The sequence below is a fragment of the Nicotiana tabacum genome, chromosome 1, assembly GCF_000715075.1.
Source record: "Nicotiana tabacum cultivar K326 chromosome 1, ASM71507v2, whole genome shotgun sequence".
In the NCBI taxonomy this organism is placed as follows: domain Eukaryota; kingdom Viridiplantae; phylum Streptophyta; class Magnoliopsida; order Solanales; family Solanaceae; genus Nicotiana; species Nicotiana tabacum.
The window spans coordinates 137,628,592-137,649,049 of NC_134080.1; the positions used below are offsets into that span (position 1 = coordinate 137,628,592).

The 20,458-nt window shown below is 39.6% G+C and overlaps 1 long non-coding RNA gene across 1 annotated transcript; it reads right to left on the bottom strand.

Annotated features, from left to right (window-relative positions):
* Positions 1–5,939: 5,939 nt before the first annotated feature.
* LOC107790270 (uncharacterized) lies at positions 5,940–11,213 on the bottom strand. The gene is made up of 6 exons (XR_001648994.2): positions 11,088–11,213; positions 10,494–10,560; positions 9,741–9,790; positions 8,313–8,394; positions 8,019–8,212; positions 5,940–6,142 (listed from the first exon to the last, which is right to left on the bottom strand). It is a non-coding gene; the product is annotated as an uncharacterized LOC107790270 (long non-coding RNA).
* Positions 11,214–20,458: the final 9,245 nt, after the last annotated feature.

Consider the following 20,458-nt stretch of genomic DNA (forward strand, 5'->3'; position numbering starts at 1 on the left):
GGTTTCTGAGTTTTGTTTTGATAACATGTTCAGTAAACCTATTTGTTTCTATGATTCTATGATTTTTTTTGCCCTACGTTTGTTTGTTATGGTTCCTAATTGTGGTTATCCCGCCTATTGTGTGATTTTGTCTTATCTGGTTCACCAATGTTTCTGATTCTTCACTTCTCCTACCTGTATCATGCTTAGCTTACTAATTCAGACTATACTCTACATGAATCCCTAATTTTATGTGTGATTCTTGTCCTACTCAACCTCTTAGGGTTCTGATTTTGCTTACCATGTGTTTGTTCTTATAGAGTGGTGCTAAATAAGTGTTACCTCCTATTCTTGCATCCCTGAATCTTTGTGATTGATCTTTCACTGATTCCGCATGATTATTCTACTGATTTTTACCTTGTAGAACATTTTTATAACTTTATTCTATGGTCAATTATGTTGTTAATTAATTGCTCAAGTCTTTCCTTGATTTATGTGTGCTGAACCTGGCTTCTATTACATATTGTGTACTTGTACTATGCAGAAGATATTTCCTTAATTAGCATGTTTAGCCTTATACGGTTTCTTTCCTTATTTGTTGTCTATTACCGTTTGAGGTTAACTCCTCAATTAAAGGGAGTACTTACCTTGATTTCCTGACTAGATGATTATGAGTTCCTTAATTGCTAATGGGCTTTGATTTTTACCTTATTTACTATCTACTTTATAACTATAAGTACCCTAGTCTTTCATTAGCACAACACACGAACTCTTGGTTCAAAAACTATCTCTCACACTTAAAAAATTTTTGCTCTCTCTCTCTTGTGCTACTTGCTACTGCTCTAAGTTAGCCGGTTGCAAGCCAAGGCTAACCATTGTGTTCTCTTGTCCTTTCACTTTGCTTACTGTCCTCTTTACTGGTATGTTCTAGTTTCAATTCAGAGTTCCAACAACAATATGATTTTATTATTGCTTCAATTCATCATGTTCCTAGTTTACTTCTATTTGTGGTTTTGTTATGAAGCCTGTAATTGATGTTTACCTTATTATGTACTCCCCTTTCTTTAGATCAGCATGTTACTCCTCTGTTTGTTTCTGAGCATGTCTACACCAATCATTTCTTACTTGTTATGTGTTTACCACCATGAATCTCCAAATCTCTATCACCCCTCTATGTGGTTGTTTCTTCATGTCTGGTTTTCTGACTATTCCAGGGTCAGCTATTTCTGAGCGTGTCTAAACCAGTCCTAGACCTTTGGTGGGTTATGTGTTTGCAGTCAAGTGTTCTATGTACCAAACCCCTTGACCCATGTATGTGACTACTGAGTTTACTTGGTTCTTTGAATTGTCTATGTATAAACCTGTCCTAAGGTGTTTGGACTTCTGTTCATCTCTTCAATCCTTTTTTTTTAAAAAAAGTCTCTATTGCTTTACTAAATTACTTCCAAATAGACTTTTGTTTTAATAGAGTTTTCTGCTAAAACCTTTCAACTTGTGTCCATCACTTCTCACTCTACTCTTAGTCAATAAGTTATGCCCCCTCCAGTATGTGTACTGCCTTGGGATCCTTTTGAGAACCCTTTGAACTCTGGCATACTTAGGCTGGCCTTTCCACACTGCACTTGTTCAATTCTTGGTTATTAAGTCTAGGTGTAAGCACTGCCCGGGATCTTTGAGATCCTTAGGGAACTTTGATGCACCTAGACTCTGACTTTGTCTATAGAATTAAGGCATATGAGGCCATTGGAGGCTTTGGAAAATCTAGGCCTAATCAGAGGCTCCCTATAGAATACTTTCTTGATTTTTTATTCACTTATGTAATTCATTCATTGGTCTGTAATAACTTGTAAATAAATATTGCGGTATTTAGTGAAAAGGGTGGGGAAATACATGCTTTACGGGGAAATTCGGGTAGAAATCATGGTCATAGGACTTTACTTTTAAATATGTTTGCTCTACTAAGTAGAAATCATGCTCCTATGACTTTATGTTTAAATCTGATTGTTTTCCAATATAAATCATGCTCCTAGGACTTTATGCTTAAATTCGATTGCCTTACCAAGTAGAAGTCATGTTTATAAGGTTTTACATTTTGTCATGTTTAGAAACCATGCCTATAGGTTCCAAATAATCATGTCTTAAAAATCAGATTAACTAATAGATGCCATGCCTATAGGACTTAATCCAGATTCTGTTATAACAAGTATGTTTACATGCCTGCAAGTCTTTAAAACCAGTATCAAACGTAGATATCATGCTTATAGGGAACAACACTCGTAATTATGCCTGTCAGTCTAAACTAGTCTAAATAAATCAACTTAGTCCATGCCCAGTTCAATCTTAAACTAGTTTAACTAAGTGGTTTATATTTCCTGAAATGAGTTCATTAAAACTGCCTCAATTTCATTAGATATCATGCCTATAAGTATTACAGAAATCCGTTTCAAAACCTACTTTGTTTCTGTATTAATATAGACATTAGTACTTTGCGTATAGGCAATCCTTTAGGGCATTTTCAAAACTGCATTTCTGAAAACTGTTTTTATTGCTTAGTGTTTTCTGATCCTAACAGGTTTTAAAAATCAATAGGCAACTGCTAGGTTCACTACTCCTGAGTTTCTAAAAAAATAAGTTGCTTGTTTCTGCATATTCACCTAGATATATTTCCTTAGGACACTGTCTAAAAAAAGCCCTTAATTGTGCTTGAGTCGTGTTGTTTATGTGCTTGTTTAAGGAGGAAACTTTGAGCAAACTCTAATTGCTCCTTTTATGTGCTGAAAGTATTATATTTTTTGATTGTCCCCTTAGAATTTTCACCTTTAAAACCTTAGGGGTCCATCTAGAACCACCTATAGGTAGAGGTCCTGACTCCCTCCAGGATCATTAAGAAGTGACGGGTAGCAGCACGTAATAGAAATCGTTGACCAAATACTCGCTTTGCACGACCACTAAGGGGATGGGAAGGGTAGATATGGGATATGATGACTACGCGCTAATGTCACATGTAGCCCTTCATTGAGGAGTGTTTACCGGGCATTGTGTGAGGTAATCCTATAGGATAACCAACCTAGGACCCTTCCTTTACCAAAATTTCCCTATATTTAAACCTTTGTTTTACAATTTGCCCAAATCTTACTACTTGAGTTATCTAACGTGCTTTACTCGCGACCTATTTGATTCAATTGTTTACTTGTAATGGACTAATTTGAGAATATAAGTTTGGCCAGGACCCACAGTTGTGGACTAAGATGGGTGCCTAACACCTTCCCCTCGAGGTTACTTCGAGCACTTACCCTAATCTCTGATAATGTAGACCAACCCAAGAGTTAATCACTCTAGGTGCCCTAACGCACCATAATCCGTTAGGTGGCGACTCTCCAAATATCCAATTCCTAAAAAGAAATGAGTTATTACCCCCATGAATGTAGAAACCCGGACTTTGCGAGGGGTGATCGCGTTCGCGTAAGAGGAAATTGTGGTCAACCTAAATTTGTGCTTCACGAACGTGAGGGGTTGTCCCCGTTCGCGAAGAAGGATTTGAAATGACTGGGCAAAAGGCTTAAAAAGGCCTATTCCGCGATTTTGAGCCTAAGTTCCTCCATTTTTGGGCGATTTTGAAGAGTTTTGAAGGGGATTGAAGAGGGAATGAAGGGGGAACACTTGGAGGTAAGATTTATGGACTTTATAATCAATCCTAATGTGATTTATACCTAATAATAATAGAAATTGTTGAATTTAAGCCTAAATATTTAAGACCTAGGGCTTGTAATTGGAGACCTAAAATTAGGGATTTGAGGGATCATTTTGGTTGGATTTCGGTGATTTTGATATGAATGAACTCGGGGAGTGATAAGGAGTCTATTGATGTAATTTTTATCGGAATCCGAGATGTGGGCCCCGGGGTTGAGTTTGGCTAATTTCGGGATTTGTGTTGTAATTTGATTTCTTTCTAGTGGGCTTTATTCCCTTAGAATATTTTGATGGTTTTGCACTAATTTTAGTTAGATTTGGAGCATCCGGAGGCCGATTTAAGAGGTAAAGGCATCACGGGCTAGAGTTTGGGCCGGATAGAGGTGAGTAATGAGGTAAATGTTGTCATGAGGGTATGAAACCCCGGATTTCACATCATTGTGCTATATTGAGGTGACGCACATGCTAGATGACGAGCGTGGGGTCGCGCACCATTGGAGATTGTGACTTGGTCCACCCCGAATGACTATTTTACTGTGTATTTGATTGAAAACTGTTTGCTATCATCATGTTTTGGGCTGAATGACATATTTGGGCCTCGTGCCAACTATTTGGACCCTTAGGGGATTTTTACTGCTATTTCCTCACTGTTTTGATTTTTATATATGTACTCATTCATGCTATATTCTACTGTTTTTATAACTTAGCCACATTTACTCTGTTTTAAATACTTTAAATGATATTTTGGGTTGAGCATCATATTTTACTGTGCACATGTGGATTTTTAGAGATTTCTGACTGAGTAGGGTCAAGGGCCTGTGTTGTGAGGTTAATATGGGAACGGGCTGCACGCCGCAGCAGTGTTGTACTGATTATGATTATGAGGCCGAGGGCCTGAGTTGTACGCCACAATGTGGCTTGATATGGGGCTAAGAGCCTATTTGATTATGCCACGAGATAGCTTGATATTGCACTTGGGCCGTAAGGGGACCCTCCCGGAGTTTGTACACCCCTAGTGAGTGCAAGTACCTATTGTGATATGAGATATAGCCCGAGGGGCTGGTGTTGTTCTATGTTATTGCCCGAGGGGATGATTTTGTTGACATTGTGCCCGAGGGGCGGGTTTTATGTATTTATCTTTTCTAGCTGCTTTTCATTTACTTGTGTTAACTATTGAAAAGGTGTTTTAAAGAAGCTTATTCTGAACCAAGGTGTTTTATAAGATTTCACTATTTTATTGCATTTTATTGGTTTTACACTGCCTCTATATAGCATGTTGTTGTGTTTTTACATGATTTCTTATCGCTCAGTCTTCATTTATTGTTATTACTCACTGAGTTGGAGTACTCACTTTACTCCTTGCACCCTGTGTGCAGATTCAGGAGTTTCAGGTCCCACTAGTGAGGGTTGATTGCTCCCAGCAGGCCATTCGGAGTCCACTAGGTAGCTACTCGGAGTTCGCAACCCAGTGTTTCTCCCTCCTATCTTACTTTATGTTCCAGGTTTTGTAATATACTGTATAAACTCTATCAGACTTGTAGACTTATGATAGATGCTCATGACTGGTGACATCCCGATGTCGGGCTGTGTTTATGCCGCAAATTGTACTCACTACTGAAAAATTAGTCTACTGTAACGGTTAGAAAACCGTTCCCACAGACTATAAAACTGTTACCATAGGTATATTGGAATGGTTTACAACCCGTTACATCAGCCCCTGTGCCTATAGGTCTATTGGAACGGTTCTTGCAATGGTTTGCATCGTTGTACCTATAGATCAGTCTATCACAACGGCTTTTCCCTTCTCTGTTAGAACATTTATTTTTTTCAATTGGAACGGTTTAAGACCGTTACTATATTGTTTATACAACGGTTCTTAACCGTTACCATATTATTTAAAGCAATACTTATGTAAGCTATTGTTACGGTTATGTATAGATATAGCAACGGTTTCTCTAAGCTACCGCAACGGTTATATTTGTATTTGCAACGGTTTCTCTAAGCTACCGCAACGGTTATATTTGTATTTGCAACGGTTTATAAATCAATTTGGAACATTTTATAGGACCTATTGCAACGGTTTACATTGTCTACTAGAACGTCATTTGTGTCCTATTACAACGGTTCTGGTAGGCTATTGTATCAGTTCAGTTAAAATCAAAATATAGCACCTGTTACAATATATATATATATATATATTATAAATAAATATTTATACATATAATAAATTATAATAACACTAAAATTTAAATACATCATAAAATGAAACTATTAATAATATAAAATTATCCATCAAGCAAATAATATCCATAAAGCAAATGTTCTACCCCAAGCGCATAAGTTTAGTACATTTCAAGAAAGTAAGTTCCAAAAACGTTGATAACAAAAGATTCCTAAAACATTCATCTATAACAATTCAAAATTCTATCTCAAGTAAGGTCTAGCTCTTCTTCATCATCCTGATCTTCTCCACCTACAAAAGTGGATAAATAAAGTTATTAATAGTTAGACAATAGAAGAAGCAACTTACAAATTAAATAGAACCAAAATTATGGAGGGATCACGAGGGTGGCGCATGACATCAAGGCCAACAACAGGCGGACGAACCCAAATCTTACCTTCTGGAAAAAGAAAATCAACTGTGCATAAAGATTCAAAGTTTTTGGCTTTAAAGGTAATGCCTTCTAGCTTAACCTCAAATTTATTAGTTCTCAAATATACAGTACCAGCCATATGTTTGTTTGTTGAATGAGATGATCCTAGTATTGTTGGTTTAGTATGAATAGATGGAGAAAAGATTAGCAAAAGGATGAGTGTCCCATAACAGATGCTAGAGAAAGGAACAACTCCCCAATGAAAATGAGATTTGACCCAATATTGCAGGGCAACCGAGACAAAATACTGGGATGCACATGAAAATGTCATCAAAATGATATTCAAAACTACAGGAGAATACGAGGGATAAAAGGAAGGAAGATTAGTGGATTAACATTAAAATTGGATGGTTCTGCAAAAATTTATGACACTTGTTGGGCAGGCCTTGTGTTTGTTAGTTATGGATACTTTATATCCACCAAATCCTAGACTTCACCAAGGCAGAGATTGAATCAACAGCTGAAGCATTTTGCATCTATCCAGAACTTGACCATTTTGCATCTTCTCTAAATGCGTCACTACTATTTTCCATGTGCATTATTTTACTTGTTTTTTAATTCGTTTGGCCCTGGAGGAAGATAGTTAAATTTTACTTCCTAGTTTGGTTCTTCTGAAGCTAAATATGACAATAATAAGTAATGTTTCTTCTGTTCCATTTGTAGGTTGACTTGGTGGGCAATTGACCAAGTGGTAAAATAAATGGATAGTCTCTATTAAACCTAGCATTACTAAATATTGTAATGAGGGGTTTAACCTTACTAGAGTAGGATAAATATACCTTTCAGATATCATTTTAGTTTCCATAATCTAAGTTAACAAAATGTTGGAATGGGGAAACATATACAATATTTTCTATAATTAACTTGAGCTATTATGTTGTCTATGTTCTTAAATCTTAATTCATCTATTTTCCATATTAATCTATTGAGTTTTCTATTTTCTTGATCGATCCAACTTGAAACTAATACATTAAGCTTCCTGAGCTATTGAGCTATATATCTTTTGAATCAGTTTATTGCATTTTTACAGATAACGGTTGAGACAGGTCTTATAGGGAGGCAGGCTAGTGGGGCAGTTACAGTTACAGATGGAGAAACTGTAAGTTGTTTTTCTCTATTCACAACCTTGTGTCGATGGAGGATTGTTGCATCTAGCTTCCTATCCAATAAGAGAATAACAGTCATGACTTTAAGGAGAACCTTAAATGGTTCACATTAGTGTGAAAATTGCAGATTTACCATTATTTATATTTTTTACATTTTAATTAGTACATTGTATAACTCACTAAACACTTTTATACAATTAAAAGCATTCTAACCAAATCAGTGAAGTCCTCAGCAAACTTTGACACATATCTATATCACTATACAATTCTAAACATATAATGCAACACTAATCCAAAATTGCTACAAGAATGAGCCTTAGAGATACTTCTTAGCAATGTAGAATGCCCGGAAAAGCAGGAACCCCAAACAAGACAACCAAGTTTGACATATAAGTACCAAGTCCCAACCACAACTACAGCCTCAACCATTGACTCTCAGTCGGTCACATAGAAGTTGGATACCAATAATACCGAAATAGGCACATCAATAGGAAGAAAAAAAGATATTACCATATCCACTCTACCTTGAACCAAAGCAAAATCCCAAGCAAAGAAGGAGGAGAGGAAGAAATAGAAGAAGATATATAACCTTTTGGTTTCGCAAAGATGAAGGTAATCCACCTTCTGACTGTCGTGCTTCATTTTCATTTGACCTTGTAGCTTGGAAGGTTCTTTTTGTTGTCAACGACGAAACCTTTTGATTTCACAAAGATGCAAGTGATCAAGCTGGAATACGGTTAGATATTTTCTTATTTTTGCTTGAGCACCCTTCTTGATTTATGTCTATACAAATATTTTTCAGATTTTGAAAAGCAAACACAATATAGGTTAGCAAATAACATAGGAACACTTAAACCAAAAAATAGCTAACTTGAGAGCTCACCGATGCAGATTTGCTGCCAATATTGCTGCAAGAAATTGATCAGAAACAACCTAGATTTCAACTTTTAGTTGTTGCAGTTCTACTGTTAAGTTGCAAGAAACAGAAAATGGGTTGTTAAATAGGAAGAAACAGGACAATATTAGGTTTTTAAGCAGGAAGAAACAGGAAACTATCAGCAAGAATGTAGATGTCTTACCAAACTAACCCAAGCAGAATGTAGATTTCAGAAAATTACAAAGAAACAGAAAATGAGTTATTGGTCTGCTGAAAATGCCACTAAAGCTTTTCTCAAAACCATGGACATGGTAATTACAATTATGAACTTATCATATCTGAAATTTGATATACAATTCAAATATTTTTTTCTCCTCAAGTTGTTACTAATGTTATGTTGATCCAATTCAGGGAAAGAAAGCTACAGAACCAAACGGAGTAGAGTTCATTTCCGCGCTCGCAGCAGGAAATAATGTACAACTTATGATATTTGCTTGTGCAAATGTTGCAGACTCCACCACCCTTGCACTGGTGGTAGCAACTCAACAAAACAGGAGGTTGATACATTACACTTACTACCAGATACAACTAGTCTTTTAGAGAATTTTAGTAGATTGGAATTGTAAATACTTATTTAATGTAGAACACTTCAGCTTTCATGGAAAACAACCAAAGATTCAAATATACAAAGAGGAAAATAGGAAAGAGAGCTGTCAAACAGGATACTTATCCGTATATTAAAAAATAGGATACCAATCTGCACAAAACAAGATTGAAATGAAGAGGTAGCAGGATGGTTTGGCATGTCACCTATTCAGTTATTAGAATGTTCTTGTCTCTTTGACATGATATACTTAAGAAGAAGCTAAAGGTTTCTCAATCAAGTATGGTTTATCTTAGTGATATGAAGACCGTTATTAAAAAGAGAGAAAATATTACCCTTAAAAACCGAGATATCAGTAAAGAGGCAACACCCTTAAAAACTTCCCATCTTGTGCAGCCTCATTTGATTGAACTTTTATAAAAGGCATGACCAACTGTTCTTTATGTTTCATTTGTTAGCCTTAGAGCACCAGTTTTTTCAATCTCAACAACACCATTTACACTTAAATAACTAGCTGCAACACCACTACAACCATTCTAAACAAATTCTTGATAAGAAAAAACTATTCTTGATAGCAAAATAACAAGTACCAGGAAAAATATTAGTCTAATATTTCTAGCCATGGCATAGCTTAAGAGTAAAAAAAAAAAGAGTACTAGCATTAAGATTCTATAACTTCAAAAGTCAATTAGTAGAAAATTTCATTCATTCTTGATATTTTCATCAGCTTTCACACTAGAAAAAATCGAACCTGTTTTAAGCAAACTATCTTTCGCGAGAATGTCTTTATTTTGAAAAACTAAAGATAGATATGGAGGAATTATACATACCTGCTCCGCCCTTTCAACACAAGTAGTTCTGCCTCTGAATATTATTGCAACTGATAAGGAAAACATGAACCCCACAAAGAATCAAATATTTAGCCTATCTAAATGAAATGCAAAATAGTACTGCAAGTGCTCTTTGTTTCTGTTCTTTTGCATAAACGTACTCGAATGTGGTACACAAATCACTAACGAACCGTCAGATGCAACTAGTTTTTACTGCATTCTCTCATTAATTGTGGTTACTAGTTTAGTTTAACAGTTTCAAAAGAGCTATAATAAGATTATTAGTACAATAAAACTGTGATCCATAAAAAGGTGTACAATTTTTTCTTTTCCTCTTTTCACATTTTTTTATCTCCATTATGCCAAAAGGACTGAAAGCAAACAACTTAATAAGTCTAGGAGACTAGCTTAGACCTTGTATCTCATCAGTCTTCACAAAATTATTTTGTATAGAGAAATATTTTGGTAATAAAATCATGTTCTAGTGTTTGGAATTTCTTTTCTTTAAGAAAGTCATTTATGCACAGAGACATTTTCCTTTACAAAATGCTAACTAATACTTGGTTCAATCAACAGTTAGAGAGTATTTTCAAGTTTTAATACCTAAAAATATCTCCTATACCCTATCCTTCTCCCTTGTACAATTACCACACATGTTTTCCATTATAAAATATTTCATATGAATAACACTTTCCTCCTTCTGAACTACACCTAAAGGAAAATATGATAGGCTAAAATGGATATACAACCTACCTCTCCAATCTTGACTGATCAAAATCTCGACAGCATCAGTAGGCAATCGTAAAAGGTTTTTCTTTTCCTGAAAATCAAGGAACAAAGAATGGGAAAAGGGAAGATTGTTGAGGAAGCTCTCAGAAACACAGAAAATCAATTGAAAAAATAATCCACCACGCTACATATTGCAGAAATAGCATAAGAAGTAATAATAAAACGAAAAAGCAATGGAGTGCAAGGAAAGCCCAAAAAACCAGAATAACCATCAATTAAATCAACAAAAAATAGTTAAAACAAATTGAGCACACAACTGTTTGAATGGGTTCGAAATCGATCTGATTCTGGGGTTTTGTTAAATGGGTCTGTTATTGCTATGGTTATAAGCATGCTTGGGAAAGAGGGTAGGATTTCAGTGGCATCATCATTGCTTCATAATTTGCATAAAGATGGTTTTGGTATCGATGTTTATGCATATACTTCTTTAATTACTGCGTTCGCGCGTAATGGGAGGTACAGGGATGCGGTTAAACAAAAGGGATGACTGAGGTTTTAAAGAAAATAAACAAGAATGGTAGAATACAGGTTGGAATCGTAATGAAAAATGCAACTTACCGGTGCCGTCGATGGTGGTTTTCCTTCATCGTAATCTCCGGCGAAGGTTTTTGGGAGAGAGAGGTCGAAACTTTTTGGAAGAGATGGTATTTATTCTCGTAATCTCCGTGTGTATAGGTATATTATTAGGTTTTATTATTTTATTAAATATATTTTATATTTAATATAGAAGCGGGGTCTATAAATTTAGCGGGACGTCCAAAATTGGAGGGAAATTGTAGAGGGAATTAGTAACCGTTGCCGTACATTGAAATTGCAAATACCCGTTACCATAGATAAGCTTATTGATACGGTTGTCCAAAATCGTTTTCATAGAAAATCTACTATAATGCTTTTTAGACTATTGCAACGGTTTAGGGGCTAAACTGTGCCGGTAGTACCAATTACCTTACGCAACGGTTGAAACCGTTGCAACCGACCATCTATAGCAACGGTTACAGAACCGTGGCAATAAAAAGTGTTGCCATAGCTCCAGTTTCTAGTAGTGATTGTTTCACTGTTTCTTTGGGATTTAATCGTGTTAATGACTTAAATTGTGTTATTTTAATTGCTTAAAAATGAATTGGGTGTTGTGTTGGCTGGCCTTGTATTCACGAGAGGCGCTATCACGACCAGGTCTGGGTTTAGGGTCATGACAAGTTAGTATCAGAGCGTAGGTTACATAGATCTCACGAGTCATGAGCAAGTTTAGTAGAGTCTTGCGGATCGGTACGGAGACGTCTGTAATTATCCTCGAAAAACTTCATATTCTTGAAATTCTTGTCGTGCGAATCTGTTGATCCGAGTACTAAACTTCTGTTATTCTATCCTCTCACAGATATTGAGGACACGCACTAACGTTCAGGATGGACTACCACCGGTACCACAAGTTGTGGCCACTAGAGGCCGAGGACGCGGTCATGGTCGCGGTAGGGCAGGGGTGTGGCCTGCACAGCAGCTAGGGAAGCACCTGCAGATCCATCAGTCGCCCCAGTTCAGGATCAGGTCCTAGTTATGGACGCTTCAGCAGCACCAGCTCAGGCACTAGTTGTGCCCATTGTGATTCCGGGTCTTCAGAAGGCCCTGGCTCAGATTCTATCAGTATGCACTGGCCTAGCTTAGGCGATCTTAGTTACTACAGCCGCAGCTACTTCCCCAGGCCGGGGGAGGCACTCAGACTCTCGCCGCCCGCACACCTGAGCAGGTTGTGTAAGGACTTCAGACGCCGGGGGCATATCCAGACCAGCCAGTTGCAGCTTCTCAGGACTATGTAGCTCCTACAATGCCCGAGGACGAGCAGCGTAGGTTGGAGAGGTTTGGTAGACTTCACCCTCCGAAATTCAGTGGTGTAGAGGGCGAGGATGCCCAGGGTTTCTTGGACAAATGTCAGAGGATTCTTCGTATAGCGGGTATTCTAGAGACCAGCGGGGTCGCTTTCACTTCTTTTCAGATTTTTAGAGCTACCTTCACTTGGTGGGAGGCTTATGAGAGGCGTAGGCCTGTTGGTGCAGCACCCCTTACCTAGCAACAGTTCTTCGTTCTATTTTTGGAGAAGTATGTGATGCAGTCTCGCAGAGAGGAGCTGCGTAGGCAGTTTGAGTGGTTGCGTCAGGGAGAGATAACTATGACGCAGTATGAGATGAGGTTCTCAGAGTTAGTTCATCATGCTATTTGGTTGGATCCGACAGATAGAGAGAGGTTTAGGAGGTTTGTTGATGGCCTTACATATCAGCTTCGTATTCTCATGACCAGGGAGAGGGTGTTTGGTACTACTTTTGAGGAGGTTGTAGACATTGCTCGTGAGATTGAGTCAGTTTGTCGCTAGGAGCGAGATGAGAGGAAGGATCTAGTAGTTATGGTGGTGTCTTCGAGAGGTCAGTTTCAGCACTCCATTTAGGCATGCTTAGCCAGCTCGCCCAGGGTATCGTGGGGCGTCATCGGGTTATGGTACTTACAGTTCTCATCAGGGCCAGTCATCACTTAGTGCCTTTCCAGCTCAGAGTTCGTCCCGTGCTCCATCAGTTCAGGGCTCTTCTATACCAGGTGTATCTGCTAGTCATTCTGGTGCTAGGGGTTCCCTTCAGTCCCCGTCTCCAGTACTCGAGAGTTGTTATGAGTGTGGAGAGATGGGTCATATGTGGAGGCAGTGTCCTCGTCGTCTTGCGGGTTCATCTCAGTAGAGGACTCAGCCATCGGCTTCAGCGCTAGTTACTTCGCCACCACCCACCCACCCAGCTAGGGGTGAAGGTCAGTCAGCTAGGGGTCACCCTAGAGGGGGAGGTCGATCAGGTGGCGGTCAGGACCGTTTCTATGCACTTCCAACTAGACCTGATGTTATTGCTTCCAATGTTGTTATCACAGGTACTGTCTTAGTCTGCCACACAGATGCCTTTGTATTATTTGATCCCGATCCCACTTATTCTTATGTGTCATCATACTTTGCCTATGATATGGATATGCCCCGTGAGTCTCTTGTTTCATCTGTTCGTGTATCTACTCCAGTGGGCGATACTGTTATTGTAGACCATGTGTACCGGTCATGTGTGGTGACTATTAGGGGTCTAGAGACCCGAGTGGATCTTTTGTTATTATGTATGGTGGATTTCGATGTTATATTGGGTGTGGATTGGCTATCCTTGCGTCGTGCTATCTAAGATAGTGACATTGGCTATGCCGGATGTACCACGGAATAAGTGGTGAAGTTCGACTGATTATGTTTCCAGTAGGGTGATTTCATTCTTGAAGGCCCAGCGTATGGTTGGGAAGGGTTGCGTTTCATATCTAGCTTTTGTGAGGGATGTCGGTGCAGAGACTCCTAGTTTTGATTCTGTACCTGTTGTAAGGGATTTTCTTGATGTGTTTCCTGCAGACCTGTCGGGCATGCTACCAAATAGGGATATTGATTTTTGTATTGATCTAGTGTCGGGCAGTCAACCCATTTCTATTCTGTCGTACCGTATGGCACCAATTGAGCTGAAGGAGTTAAAGGAGTAGCTCTAGGAACTCCTTGATAAGGGGTTCATTCGGCCTAGTGTGTCTCCTTGGGGTGCACCAGTTATATTTGTGAAGAAGAAGGATGACACTATGAGGATGTGCATTGATTATAGGCATTTGAACAAAGTAACAGTTAAGAACAAGTATTCTTTGCCTTGCATCGATGATTTATTCTACTAGCTTCAGAGAGCGAGAGTGTTCTCCAAGATTGATCTCCGTTCAGGTTATCACCAATTGAAGATCAGGGACTCGGATATTCTTAAGACGGCTTTCAGGACCCGATATGGTCATTATGAGTTCTTGGTGATGTCTTTTGGGCTGCCTAATTCCCCAACAGTGTTCATGCATTTGATGAACAGTGTGTTTCGGCCTTATCTCGACTCATTTGTCATAGTTTTCATTGATAATATTCTGGTGTATTCGCGTAGTCACGAGGAGCATGCACAGCATTTGAGAGTTGTGTTGCAGAGATTAAGGGAGGAGAATCTTTATGCAAAGTTCTCCAAGTGTGAGTTTTGGCTCAGTTCAATGACTTTCTTGGGGAATGTGGTGTCCATTAAGGGGATTCAGGTTGATCCGAAGAATATAGAGGCAGTTCAGAATTGGCCCAGACCGTCCTCAGCCACAGAGATTCATAGCTTTCTTTGTTTCACGGGTAATTTCCGCCGGTTCATTCCGGGATTCTAATCTATTGCATCACCCTTGACCAAGTTGACTCAAAAGAATGCTCTATTCAGGTGGTCGAATGAGTATGATGAGAGCTTTCAGAAGCTCAAGACTGCCTTGACCACAACTCCAGTGTTAGTTTTGCCATCAGCTTCAGGTTCATATATCGTTTATTGTGATGCTTCGAGAGTTGGTATTGGGTGTATGTTGATGCAGGAGGGTAGAGTTATTGCTTATGCTTCTCGTCAGTTGAAGCCCCATAAGAAGAACTACCCTGCTCATGATTTGGAGTTGGCTGGCATTGTTCACGTGTTGAAGATTTGAAGGCATTATTTGTATGGTGTGTCTTGTGAGGTGTTTACTGATCATCATAGCCTCCAGCACTTGTTCAAGTAGAAGGATCTCAATTTGAGGCAGCGGAGATGGTTGGAGTTGCTAAAGGATTATGATATTACTATTTTGTACCATCCAAGGAATACCAATGTGGTGGTCGATGATTTGAGCCGGAAAGCGGTGAGTATGGGGAGTTTGACATATATTCCAGTTGGGGAGAGACCTCTTGCAGTTGATGTTCAGGCTTTGGCTAATCGGTTTGTGAGGTTGGATATTTCGGAGCCCAGTCGGGTATTGGCTTGTGTGATTTCTTGGTCTTCCTTATATGATCGCATTAGAGAGCGCCAATATGATGATCCTCATTTGCTTTTCCTTAAGGACATAGTTCAACACGATGATGCCAGGGATGTGTCTATTGGTGATGATGGGGTGTTGAGGATGCATTGCCGGATATGTGTGCCTAATATAGATGGGCTTCAGGAGTTGATTCTGGAGGAGGCCCATAGTTTGCGGTATTCCATTCATCCGGGTGCCGCGAAGATGTATCAGGATCTGAGACAATATTATTGGTGGAGGAGAATGAAGAAGGACATTATGGGATTTGTAGCTCGGTGTTTCAATTGTTTGCAGGTGAAATATGAGCATCAGAGACTGGGTGGCTTGCTTTACCAGATGGATATTCCAGAGTGGAAGTGGGAGAGGATCACCATGGACATTGTAGTTGGCCTCCCACGGACTTTGAATAAGTTCGATGCTATTTGGGTGATTGTGGATTGGCTGACCAAGTCTGCGCACTTCATTCCTGTGTGTAATACCTATTCTTCAGAGCAGTTGGCATAGATCTATATCCGAGAGATTGTTCGTTTGCATGGTGTCCCAGTTTCCATTATTTCAGATAGGGGCACTTAATTTACTTTGTAGTTTTGGAGGTCTATGTAGCGAGAGTTGGGTACTCAGGTTGAGTTGAGCAGAGCTTTTTACCCTCAGATGGACGGGCAGTCTGAGCGCACTATTTAGATATTGGAGGACAAGTTGCATGCTTGTGTCATTGATTTCGGAGGGACATGAGATCAGTTTTTGCCGGTCACAGAGTTTTCTTATAACATCAGCTACCAGTCGAGTATTCAGATGGCTCCATACGAGGCTTTGTATGAGAGGCGATGTAGATCTGTAGCTGGTTGGTTTCAGCGGGGTGAGGCTAGGCTATTGGGGATAGACTTGGTGCAGGATGCTTTAGAAAAGATGAAGGTAATTCATGAGAGGCTTCGTACAGCGCAGTTGAGACAAAAGAGTTATGCTGACAGAAAGGTTCAGGATGTGTCCTACATGGTTGGTGAGAAGGTTTTATTGAAGGTTTCACCCATGAAGGGTATTGTGAGATTTGGGAAGAAGGGTAAATTGAGTCCTCGGTTTATTGGGCCTTTTGAGGTGCTTCGGAGGAGTGGGGAGGCGGCTTATAAGCTTGCATTGCCACCCAGCTTGTCGAGCGTGCATTCGGTATTTCATATTTCTATGCTCCGGAAGTATATTGGGGATCCATCTCATGTTCTAGATTTCAGCACGGTGCAGTTAGATGGTGATTTGACTTATGATGTGGAGCCAGCAGCTATTTTCGAGCATCAGGTTCGAAAGTTGAGATCGAAGGATATAACTTTAGTGAAGGCGCAGTGGAGAGGTCGGCCATGGAGGAGGCTACTTGGGAGACCAAGCCGGATATGCGGAGCAGATATCCTCACCTATTTGAGGCTTGAGGTATGTTTCTTAATTCGTTCGAGGACGAACGTTTGTTTAAGAGGGGGAGGATGTAACGACCCGACCGGTCATTTCATGAGTTCTCGCTTTGTTTTCCCTATTTCTGCTTCGTATTGCCTTTTTCAGTTGTATTTTGTATTACCGGGTTTGTTGGCTCGGGTTCGGAGAGATTTTGGTAAGGCTTGAGGCGCTTAGTCTCTTTTGAGGAAGCTTAAGTTGGAAAAGTCAACCAGATGTTGACTTATGTGTCAAAGGGCTCGGATGTGAGTTCTGATGATTCAGATGGCTTCGGGAGGTGATTTGGGACTTCGGAGAATGATCGAAATGTATTTTGGAGGTTCGAAGTAGATTTAGGCTTGAATTGTCGAAATTGGAATTTTGGCATTTTCCGGTTGATAGTTGAGATTTTAATATGGGGTTCAGAATGGAATTCCGGAAGTTGCAATAGGTCCATTGTGTCATTTGGGATGTGTGTTCAAAATTTCAGGTCATTAGGAAGTGGTTTGATAGACTTTTTGATCGAAAGCGGAATTAAGAAGATTTAGGAATTCTTAGGCTTGAATCCGATACGAATTTGGTGCTTTGATGTTGTTTTGATCTTTCAGAAGATTGGAACAACTTTGAATGATATTATGGGATATGTTGGCATGTTTGGTTGAGGTCCCAATGGCCTCGGGTGAGTTTCGGGTGGTTAAACGGACCATTTCAAGTTGTAGAAAATTGCAAAAATTTGTTGTTGGGTGTTGCAGACAATTGGCCTTCACGTTTGCTAGTGGGCCCTCGGGTTCGCGAAGGCTTAGGCTGGGAGGCTGTGAAGTTGGCCTTCGCATTCACGAAGGAGGTCCCGCGATCGCGAAGGGTTGAGCTCGTTGGTCATCGCATTCGCGAGGTTGATGCCGTGTCCGCGAAGGGTTGAGTGCTGAAGTGTCGCATTCGCGATGGGTGATCCTGTTTGCGTAAGATGAAATTATGGTCAACCTAAGTTTGTGCTTCGCGAACGCGAGGGGTTGACCGAGTTCGCAAAGAAGGATTTGAAATGACTAGCCAAAAGGTTTAAAAAGGCCTATTCCGCGATTTTGAGCCTAAGTTCCTCCATTTTTGGGAGATTTTGAAGCTTTTTGAAGGGGATTGAAGAGGGAATCAAGGGGGAACACTTGGAGGTAAGATTTATGGACTTTATACTCAATCCTAATGTGATTTCTACCTAATTAATCATGGAAATTGTTGAATTTAAGCCTAAATATTGGAGACCTAGGGCTTGTAATTGGAGACCTAAAATTAAGAATTTAAGGGATCATTTGTGGTTGGATTTCGGTGATTTTGATATAAATTAACTCGGGGAGTGATAAGGAGTCTATTGATGTAATTTTTATCAGAATTCGAGACGTGGGCCCGGGGGTCGGGTTTGGCCAATTTCGAGATTTGTGTTGTAATTTGACTTTTTCGAGTGGGCTTTGTTCCTTAGCATATTTTGATGGTTTTGCACTGATTTTGGTTAGATTTTGAGCATTCAGAGGCCGATTCGAGAGGCAAAGGCATCGCGAGCTAGAGTTTGGACCGGATAGAGGTGAATAATGATTGTAAATATTGTCTTGAGGGTATGAAACCCCGGATTTCACATCGTTGTGCTATATTGAGGTGACACACACACTAGATGACGAGGTGGGGTCGTGAACCGTTAGGGATTGTGACTTGGTCCACCCCAAATGGTTGTTTTACTGCGTATTTGATTAAAAACTGTTTGCTATCATCATGTTTTGGGCTGAATCTATATTTGGGCCTCGTGCCAATTATTTGGACCCTTAGGGGATTTTTACTCTTATTTCCTCACTGTTTTGATTTTTATATTTGTACTCACTCATGCTATATCCTTCTGTTTTCATAACTCAGCCATGTTTACTCTGTTTTAAACACTTTAAATGATATTTTGGGCTGAGCATCATATTTTACTGTGCCCGGGTAGCTTTTTAGAGATTTCTGACTGAGTAGGGCCTGTGTTGTGAGATTAATATGGGAACGGGCTGCACGCCGCAACAGTGTTGTACTGATTATGATTATGAGGCCGAGGACCTGAGTTGTACGCCACAATGTGGCTTGATATGGGGCTGAGAGCCTATTTCATTATGTCACGAGTTGGCTTGATAGTCGTAAGGGGCCCATCCAGGAGTCTGTACACCCCCAGTGAGCGCGGGTACACATTTGATATGAGATATAGCCCGAGGGGTTGGTGTTGTTCCATGATATTGCCCGAGGGGCTTATTTTGTTGACATTGTACCCGAGGGGCGAATTTTATGTGTTTATCTTTACTAGCTGCTTTTCATTTACTTGTTTAACTGTTGAAAAGGTGTTTTAAAGAATCTTATTCTGAACCAAGGTGTTTTATAAGATTTCACTGTTTTATTGCATTTTATTGGTTTTACACTACCTCTTTATAGCATGTTGTTGTGTTTTTACGTGATTTCTTATCACTCGGTCTTCATTTATTGTTATTACTCACTGAGTTGGAGTACTCACTTTACTCCCTGCACCCTGTGTACAGATTCAGGAGCTTCAGGTCCCGCCAGTGAGGGTTGATTGCTCCCAACAGGCCGTTCGGAGTCCACTAGGTAGCTGTTTGACGTTCGCATCCCAATATTTCTCCCTCCTATCTTACTTTCTGTTCCTAGTTCTGTAATAGACTATATAAACTCTTTAAGACTTGTAAACATATGATAGATGCTCATGACTGGTGACACCCCGATGTCGGGCTGTGTTTACGCTGCAAATTGTACTATTTCACTATTTCTTTGGGATTTAATCGTGTTAATGACTTAAATTGTGTTATTTTAGTTTCTTAAAACTGAATTGGGTGTTGTGTCGACTGAACTTATCTTAACGAGAGGCGTCATCACCACCGGGTCTGGGTTTAGGGTCGTGACACCTTGAGATGGATCTTCTCCACGGGCTAGATTGGCCCTACTCGGTACTGGGTGACTGATGGTCGATGATGTATATATTTCGGGATGGATCTTCCCTGGACCGTATGGGCCATATACAGTACTGAGTAATTGAGCATTTGAGAGTGTGAGCACATGAGGCTGTCAGCATGGTGCATCACATATATCATGTGCATTGGCATATAGAAGTAGAGGAGTTATATTCTTCATATCATTCAGATTTGATCTATTTTACTGTTTTGAGTTATCTATTGAACTTGAAAGCATGCCTACGTTTCTGCACTGTTATTCCTATATTGAACTGCGCCGGTTGAGTTCGTCGCTACCTTTTTGTCCAGAGTTTAGATTTATTACTTATTGAGTTGGTTGTAATCACGCTACACCCTGCACCTCGTGTGCAGATTCAGGTGCTTCCGGTCACAGCGGTTGCTGAGTGAGGAGTCAGGATCTCGGAAGACTATCGAGGTAGTTGCATGGCATTCATAGGCGTTGACTACTTCATTATCTTTATCTATATTTCAGTTCTTATTCCTTAGACATTGTAGTAGACTGGATTCCTGTATAGATGCTCCTGTACTCAGTGACACCCCGATTTTTGGAAGAGATTTGTATTGCGTTGTGGGTTTATTTATGTTTTAAAAAGGTTTTCCTTTAATATTAATTGCTTCCGTATATATTTTTAAGGCTTTTACTGTGATGAAATGGTTGAG